Genomic DNA, 9,168 nt, shown 5'->3' with positions numbered 1-9,168 from the left:
CGCCAGCTAGAGGGCGTGGGCCGGGCGGGGCCGGGGAGCGCGGGGGGGGCGTGACCTCCTGGGGGGCGTGGCCTCGCCTCCTGGGCGTTCCTGGGCCGCCGGCGCGCAGAGGTTGCCAGCCAGCGAGCGGGCGAGCGCGCGGCTCCTGCGCACTCGGCCGCCGCCTGCGCGCGTCGCTGGCACAGCTGCGTTCTCGCCTCCGCGGCTGGGAGCCGGGTCCAGCGCTAGACGCCGCTGAGCGCCCTGCGCTCCCCACACCTGCGCGCCTTCCCCACGGCAACAGGTCAGGGGCGGGCGGAGGCGGCGAGGGCGCACGACCCGAGACTGGAGGACTAAAGGTCTGGAAGGTAAGCGGAACCCTGCGCCCCCCGGGCTGGGGGTCATCCTGGCCAGAACGCCGCGGTCGCTGACTTCTGGGAAGCCCAGGCTCGGCCGCCTCGCTGCCGGCTTCCCAGCACGCTGGCTCAAGTCGCTGGCGTTCCCGCTTTTCCAGTGGGAACCTTAGGGGAGAACGGGCGAAGGAGACGCAGAGCTCGCACCTCCCTTACAAATCCCAGCAGGTAGCGTCTAGAAAAACTGGGGAGGGGAACACAGGAAGGGACCCATTCTCCTCCCCCAAATCAGACGTTGGCCCGTGCGCCCCGCGTCTTGCGGAAAGATGTTCGGATTTTGGAACCTGGTCCCGAGGTTGCGTAATAGAAGAGTCCCAGAAGTTTCTCCGGGGGGTAAAAGCGGGGCTTTTCTCTCCTCCATTACGAGTTCCCTTCCCTCTCGTCATAGTCACCCCTCCCCCCTACGTCTAGTAGAGACAGATTGGTGGTTCCAATCTCATCAAATTGTGATTGAGGTGGAAGCGTGCGTCGGTGGTCCGCAGACTCTGGAGAGGGAGGAGAAAAGTTGGAGGCACCTTCTGAGGCTTGCTCCTGGCACAGAGGGAGACGGCGTCTGCAGAACATGGAACTGGTTAATTTCCCTTGACGATAATTTTTTCTTGGTGTTTGATCCTCCGACTGCGGCACGCTAGCCCTCCGACTTTGCGAGCGCCGGGGTCGACGAATTTGGAAGGAGAGGAATTGGAGGGTTATAGGAATCATACTTTCCTGTAATGTGTTGGGAGTATCGTTAATGAAGCTGCGACGGACCTTCAAGGGTCTTGATATTTTCCTCCTAGGTTAGTCTTATAGGAGTTTACACACACAGACCCCGTATTGTTGTGCAAACTGTCCCAGGAAGACCCTTGGCTTTGGAGGTGGAGGTGTGTCCGAATCTTTCGGGAGCTCATCTCTGTTGGGAGGTGAAGTGGGGGTGGGGAAGGCCTTACCGACGAAGTTTTGTTTTTTTTAACGGTGGGATGGGGTAATCTTAACCCTCTTGGTGCATGTTGGAGGCGGGGATGGGGATGGGGGATGAGGGATGACATACCATGAAGAAACCAGACAGATTTAAAACTTTAAAGGCGAAACCGTACATTAAGGCGAAGACCCAGTGTTCCCTGAGGGGGTTGGAAGGTGAGAAGAGCTCAGTAATTGAGGCACAGAAACCTCAGGCAAGGGACCGGCCTGAGAATTTGGGGGATTTTGCTTGTGCAAGATTACTTCAGAGCAAGGTCATGCAGAGGTGGTAGAAGGAACGGGCGGTAGTGGGACACCCCTCCCGGACCTACGTGTTGTCAGACTCCGCGTGGGCATAGAAGTCACGAAAAAGAAAGACCTTTGGACTCGGGAGTCTAGTTCTGCTTAGAGGCTTAAGAATACCTAGGCATGCCCTGTTTCGATGTTTACTTCCTCTGTCTAATGTATTTCCTTAGCTTGCCTTTCATCTTTAGCGGCGAGGGTTCCTTGAGTGGATATTCTGGAAATAAATTCACAGGAGAGTTGAAAATTCTGGATGGTTTGCCTGCTTTCATTTAAAGGTGGTGTCTCTTGCCAGTGTCCGAAAGTATTTTATTTGAAGAGTATTTTATGTAGAAGAGGAATGGAGAGAACTAAAGGATAACGACCCATGAGAATGAAAGGAGACCAGGAGAGAAAGTAGAATAGATAACTAGTACTTAAAAAACTAATTTGAATTCAACTAATTTAGGAGAGGGAACCAAGGAAATGATTTGGGACAGATTTGGTCACTTTAAGACAAAGAGGTATTGAAGAGTGGGATACAAGGCTTTGGAAAAAAAAAAATGAATTTAGATATTGGGGACTTCCTCCCCCCGCCCCCCCTTCTTTTCTTTTTCTAAATAGAACTGACAGCGATGATGAGGCTAGGGATGTGGAACTTAAAGGTGTGTTACTATGGACTCTTTGCTTCCCACTTGCAGGAAGAAAATGAACTGTTACATATCAGAGTTAATATGTCTTATTCATTCACTGTAGCAATTGAATTTCTGTAGTGTCTTTGGCATTTGCTTAACTCTTCAATTTAATAAAGATACGATTTTGAAGACTCAAAATGTGTTAAGACTCAAGTGTATTAATTTAGAATACAAAAATCATCAAGAGGCTGAGAATTTATGGCAAGAGTAAAGCCCAGGTGATTTTCAACATTGCTTTCTCCTACAAGATGCAGAATATGCATGCATTTTTTGCTACCAGAAGTCACTGTTTCATTGTGGGGTTATGAGACGGTAAGTAGTTAGACCATGTCAAAACTGGCTTTCTCTTCTGTTTCCTTTTGGTTTCACTGAATTTTGCAAGGACTTGGTGGAGCTAAAAGTAACTTTTTTATTGACTAAGATACTTGCTTAATTTGGTTTTGGATTACATTGGAAGAGTATTGTTCGATTAAGGTATATATATGTATATATATGAGTTGCATCTTTATTAGGTACCTCTATAAATCACTGTAGCCATGTAATTGTTTAGTTGAAGTTATAGTGCCTTGGGAGTTGAAAAGATGGGTAAAAAAAAAAAAAGCTTAGGAAAGGCAAACCTGTTTTCCATATTTAAAAAATATTTATTTATTTATTTTTGGCTGCATTGGGTCTTTGTTGCTGCATGCGGGCTTTCTCTAGTTGCGGCGAATGGGGGCTACTCTTTATTGGGGTGCACGGGCTTATTGCGGTGGCTTCCCTTGTTGCAGAGCACGGGCTCTAGGCGCGCAGACTTCAGTAGTTGTGGCATGCAGTCTCAGTAGTTGTGGCTCGTGGGCTCTAGAGTGCAGGCTCAGTAGTTGTGGCACACGGGCTTAGTTGCTCTGCAGCATGTGGGATCTTCCTGGACCAGGGATTGAACCTTTGTCCCCTGCATTGGCAGGTGGATTCTTAATCACTGCACCACCAGGGAAGCCCCATATTTTTAAAGAAGCAAACGAAAGGAGTTTCACGTTCAACTCTGTAATTTGTGCTCTTTCATCAAACAAATTTGCATAATCCTTTATGAAGTTAGTTGACTGTTAAAATTCCAAATCTTGAGATAGACTGTGCTACTTATTAAAAGGTAGAACTAATTTATTTATAAATATCTGAATTATTATAAGACATACACAGGGGACAATACACTCTGCAGATGTCCCTTAAGGTATAGCAACATAGCTGGGATATTCTCCTTACTATTGCAGCTCTCCACTGAAAGCTGTCCTTCAACTTGAATTCATTTGCTATCTTAGGTTTGTCTGTTGAAGCTAAAAGCCCAAAGTTCCCCTATTTCAAGACTAGACCGTTAACTAATTTTTCAGGAGATCGAGAAAGTATGTTGGAGAGAGTACAAATTAAGGAACTGCATTTACCATACATAAAGTTTTGTAAATAAATTATATTTTTTCATTAAATTATAAATTCAACAGTGATTTCTGTTCTCAAATGATATTTGACAATGGTTTTCTAGCAGTCTCTTTTTATACACAATAGTAGCTTATTTAATATTTGCTGATTTAATATTAGATTTCATTAAAAGAGATTACCTAAACCCTGTAATTTATTAAAATTCTACCACAGTGAAGAAGTAAATGTGGAATATTTAGTTCTTTGTAGGTGCACATCCTTTATCCTTGACTGTTTACAAGAGCACAAGAGATTGTCGTAGATGTGAAACGATGAGGCTCTAAGGCTGTGAGAGTTGCTAATAGGAGTTTCTGTCTTATGCCTTAGGACAGAACTCCTTCAGTAGTGTTCTCCAGGGGACGAAAATCAGCTGATTTTCTTAAATTATCTGCCCCATTTAAAACATGACTAAGGATTTCTTGTTCAAGTGACTTTTTCCTATTAAAAGACTGAGATTATTGTGACAAGTGGAGCCCAGAGGAATCAATTACATCATTAATATAATACCTCATGTTCATTCCCAATACCTCATAAGTATCGAGCATCTTCTATGTGCCAGACAGTACTCTAAGCTTTGGAGGAACTGATAACGCCAGATCAAGACAGAGAAAGAGCCCATGCAGGTGGAGTTTACAACCATGTAGCACAAAAGCTGTTTACCAACGGCTTTCACATGACATATCATTTAGGCCTAATTGCAACTCTGAAGTTGGAGTTCATTTTCCATTTTAAAATCAGGAAATTGAGTTGAAGAAGTTAAGTGACTTGACTCTGTGACTCAAAGCCTGCTGCCCTTTCTACTGTGGTACACTGTGTTGGCTGTGTTGATATGTGGTTTCCTGTTTTTCAAGAATTACAGCTTGACTCTCAAATATAAATAGTGTTTCTCCTTGGCTAAGTAATACTTTCTAATCATTGTGGGAATAAAAAAGCAGGTATTTTCATTTAGCATTATGGACATATATTTGTGACTCCAAAGGAGAATATGCAGACGTATTAAACAGACATGTGGTATTTATTTGCACCAAATAAAGATCCCTACCTTCCTAAAAATTAAATGCAAGGGCTTAGGAGCCATCTCTCTTAGTGCTTCAAATCTATTATTCAAGTTATGAAAGGTCAGTTCACATCCCTATGTAAATCAGGATATACTCATACCATTTTGTTCTATCTTATAGATACCGTGAATATATGCAGAATATATGCATATGACAGTGTTTTTCAAGCTTATAGTAAGCATCAGAATCTCCTGGAAGGCTTTTAAGACACAGATGTGTCTCTTCCTCCCCCACTCCCCAAGTTTCTGATTCAGTAGGTCTGGGGTAATGCCCAAGAATTTGCACTTGTAACATGTTTGCAGGTGATATTGATGCTTCCAGTTCTGGAATTACACTTTGAGGACTACTGCAGTATAGCAGAGAATTTAAAAGCATGGTTTCTAAGCCAGACAGCTTGGGCTTGAATCTTGGATATGCCACCTACTAGCTGTCAGACCTTAGGCAAATTACTTAACTTCTTGTCAAGAACTGTTAAGGCTCTGAGATTTTACCCTGCTTTCAAGGTAACAAGCTAACCTGCCACAGTTTCATGGACTCTTGGGAATGGGTTTATTATTCATAATAATAGCTGTGGCCAGAGTATCACCATTTTCTTACACCGGTTCCCTAAGCCCCAGTTTCCAAAGAGGGGAGTTGTGGAGAGAGTCAGACGTTACCTGCAAACACAGTGGATTATATTAAGGAGAGAAATCCTGATCTTAGGGAATCCTAATCTTTTATAGTGGGCAGTAAGCATGACTGCCCTTTGTTCCAGAGGGAGACATTATCTTGATTATACTGGATAGTAAACCTGCTGCCCTTTGCTCTAGAAGGAGACATTATATTTTTCAAAGCTGTTCTCTATACAAGTATCTTTAAGATTGTATGGAACAAAGGCAGTTGGTGCCTCTGCTTGTACAATATGCAGAAATGACCCATGGAGAGTTGGCTCCCAATACTTTTCCATTCCCTTATGCAATGGAGTTAACAATACTGTAGTATCTCCCTTACTGGGTAGTTGGGTAGATTAAAGGTAAGAAGGCTTGGCAAGTGCTTGAAGCAGAACATAATAAGTGCTACATAAATATTTCCTATTATTACTCCTGAAGGAAAAAAATTTGTTTTTTTTTAATGGTAAGTATTGCCTTATAAGATGAAATAATTGCTTTACTGAGTATCCCTGACTTTGAGATCATTCCAAGAAACTTCTTTAATGGGTCTAAGTTCTAAAATGGCGATGATGTATGATACAATGTATCATTGTATGATAATCTTACCATTCCATGGGGAATGAGGCTTAAATATTTACTACCAACATTCATGTGCTCTCCCATGTGTCTCCGCCTCCTTAGGTTATACAGAATCATGTGACGAATTCTGTCCCGTGGGCTGTCTATGGGAGTAACATATATTCCTGGACTGAAGCATTTAAGTGGCTCTTATGAGACCCTCCACCTGTATTTTTTACTAGAGTAAACCCTGCAGCCACATTTTGAGATAGTGGAGCTTCCAGCTTGGCTTTTTTCCAGCTTAGGTTTCTCAATGTGGAGAAAACTCCCTGCCTCCTTCTTACAACCCTCCCCTTCCCCCCGCAATATGCAGTGGACATAAAGAATAATCAGGAAATAAATTTTTGTGCTATCAAGCCACTGAAATTTGGGGGTTAATTTGCCACTATAGCACAACCTAGACTACCCTTACTATATTCCAGTATCTATAATACCTGCCTACTGTGAGAAAGTTGACAGTCAATTATTTTAAAATATAGGCTCTGAGTATATATAAGTAAAGCTGGACACAGAGCTTGCATTCTGTTGAGGAGATATAAATATTAACATATGTATTTACTTAGCATAAGTTAATTTCAGATAGTGGTAAGTACTATGAAAAGATAAGTGCGGCCAACACTGTTCTTTTCTTCCCCAGTGCTCATTCCCATTTTTTTGTTGCTAAGAGAACCTTGATTGTGTGTGGGATTACATTGTGCCCAGCCTTAGGTGATAGATCATGTTTGTTCTCAGCCAGTGACAACAATTTGTATCCTGATTTACCTGCAGCTGGAGGAGGCCACGTGACCTAGTTCTGGTTTTTAGATAGGTTTGGGGAAGGATTCCTTTCCTGACAAAAGGAGAGAGATGTGGCTGACATAGCCACGCCTTCCTCCTCTCATCTTCTACCTGCCTTGCATGTTGAAAAGCTGTCTGGTTATGGCAGCAATCTTTTTGTACCATGAAATGACAAGCATAAAGACAGTGTGCTAAATATGGCAGAGCGGAAGGAGCCAGAATTCCTGATGGCCTCATTGAACAGCTAAAATTATACCAGTAGCCACCCTCCTCTAGACTTGCTATAGGAGAAGTAGAAGCCTCTATTAATTAAGCAGTTGTTACTTGCAGCTAGGCACATTCTGAATCCGTATAGAGTATAATGGAATAGAGCATGGGTTGGCAGGAGGGCACAGCAGTGCTACATTAGCTACTGTATTCAGGGGAGACCTCTTTGAGAATTTATCATTTGAGCTGAGACCTGAATGACGGGAGGGAGCTGACAAGGTGTGGGATGTGTACTTGAGTCTGGGGGCAGCACCAGAGCCCCCTAGAACAAGGATTTGAAGTGGAGAAGAGATAGTTGGGGAAATCATGTTCCATTATGAATTTCTAGGCATGTGGGCTTCATGTGGCACTGGAGAGCTAAAGGAATTATAGGTGCTCAGGTCAGTTTGGGGCCCTGGGAGATTGTGGGGTGCTTGGGGTAGAGTTCTGGAGAATTCAGATGAAAACAGTGTATGACCCATGACTCACCCATGACACGTTGCCAATTACCAAGAGACTGTTATTCCTGGAGGGTATGTATGGAAAAGGGGAAGGAGATCTGACCAGGGACTACTGACCAGTCCAGACATCCTCTGGTCTCTGGACAGTTATTTTCCTAATATTCTCCTTTGGAAACTGGGTCATGGTCATGGGGCTTTGAGACCTGCTTAGCGCTGTTTGTCCAGTTGAAAAGCTTCTCTAATGTATGGATTGTCCCTGGCATGTGCTTTGGTTGGCAGAAAGATACCCAGAACAACTACTACAACCATTTATTGAGTGCTCACCATGAGCTTGGCATTGTGCTAAAAACATTACACCCATTTTATTTAACCCTACAACAACCCCAGGAAGCCCCATATTACTGATGAGAAGGCTGAGACCTTGGGGGAGAACAGTGATCTTCTTGAGGTTATATACCTAGTAGGTTGCAAAGCAGGCCTTTAAACAAGCATGTCACAAAGACTCCTGGGAGTAGGTTCCCCAGAATGTGCTAGGTTTGGGAGCACTTAATGACCTAGAACAGAATATTTGAAAATATCCTGAATCATTTTTCTGTATTCCTCCTCTCTTTCTTTCCTTGTAATTATATATGTATATGGCGTAAATGTCTATAAAACTTAAAAAAAAATTTTTTTTTTTCCTTGAAATGTTTTACCTGCTATTTTGGGGAGAAAAGTAGTTTGATGTACATGACATTTTTATTTCTGAATAAATTTGCATTGCAAGAGGCTGGAAGGACTATGAAGGGTCACTTAAATAGATCTGGCAAGGTACGGTCCTACATGAAGCATAGTCTGTTTCACTTACATAAAAAGTAAGATAGACAGTGCTGACTTAAATAAGAACTGCTACGTATTGAATGCCCATGATGTGTCAGTGTGCTGGGCATTTTAGCTAGATTTATAAAGCACTTTTCTCAGTAACTCTGTAAAATAGACTGTTTTCCATTTTACAGATGGGAGCACTGAGGCTGGTAGGGCTTAATTTGCCCAAAGTGATCACCTGTCTCACTTGAACTTATTCTCTTTTTGCTGTATAGCACTATGTTATGTTATGTTATTTATTTATTTGGCTGCACCGGGTTTTAGTTGCAGCACATGGGATCTTCATTGTGGCATGCGGGATCTAGTTCCCTGACCAGGGATTGAACCCAGGCCCCCTGCATTGGGAGTGCGGAGTCTTAACCACTGGACCACCAGGGAAGTCCCTACTCTGTTTTTAATATAGAGCCAAGTTGGAATCTTAACTGCTTTTTTTAAACGGGAGGATTTTAAACTGCTCCTCTCCCCCATTTTTTATTCTGCTTTGTCTTTATAATCTGGTGAGAATAATATAAAAATGTATGAAAACTTCAGGAAGACCTTCTGATTTCAATATTTATGGGCCAGTACATCCCCCCCCCAACCCTTATATTTAGGGGAAAAAAAATGTTTACACAGGTAATAAAGGATTCATAGCATATAGAATAAAAGATGAAAGTGCCCCTTTCCAGAGAAGTCACTATTAACAGTTTGGTTCTGTGTGTGTGTGTTTGTGTGTGTGTTATGCATAAATATAAAAGGAA

The 9,168-nt window shown here is 42.9% G+C and overlaps 1 protein-coding gene across 6 annotated transcripts in view; it reads left to right on the top strand.

The window, feature by feature from the left end:
* The first annotated feature begins 213 nt into the window (after nt 1-213).
* Nucleotides 214-9,168, top strand: part of AFF1 (ALF transcription elongation factor 1) — a 205,323-nt gene continuing 196,368 nt past the window's right edge. For 4 of the 6 annotated variants that reach the window (XM_059922667.1, XM_059922672.1, XM_059922666.1 and 1 more), the window contains exon 1: nt 214-347. The gene's annotated coding sequence lies outside the window, so the exon portion shown is untranslated. The remainder of the gene's footprint in view (nt 348-9,168) is intronic. The other 2 variants (XM_059922669.1, XM_059922665.1) reach the window with 1 other exon arrangement.

Source organism: Balaenoptera ricei, chromosome 5, assembly GCF_028023285.1.
Source record: "Balaenoptera ricei isolate mBalRic1 chromosome 5, mBalRic1.hap2, whole genome shotgun sequence".
Classification (NCBI taxonomy): Eukaryota; Metazoa; Chordata; class Mammalia; order Artiodactyla; family Balaenopteridae; genus Balaenoptera; species Balaenoptera ricei.
The sequence above is the reverse complement of the archived record's forward strand: the minus strand, read 5'-3'. Positions and strand labels throughout refer to the sequence as shown.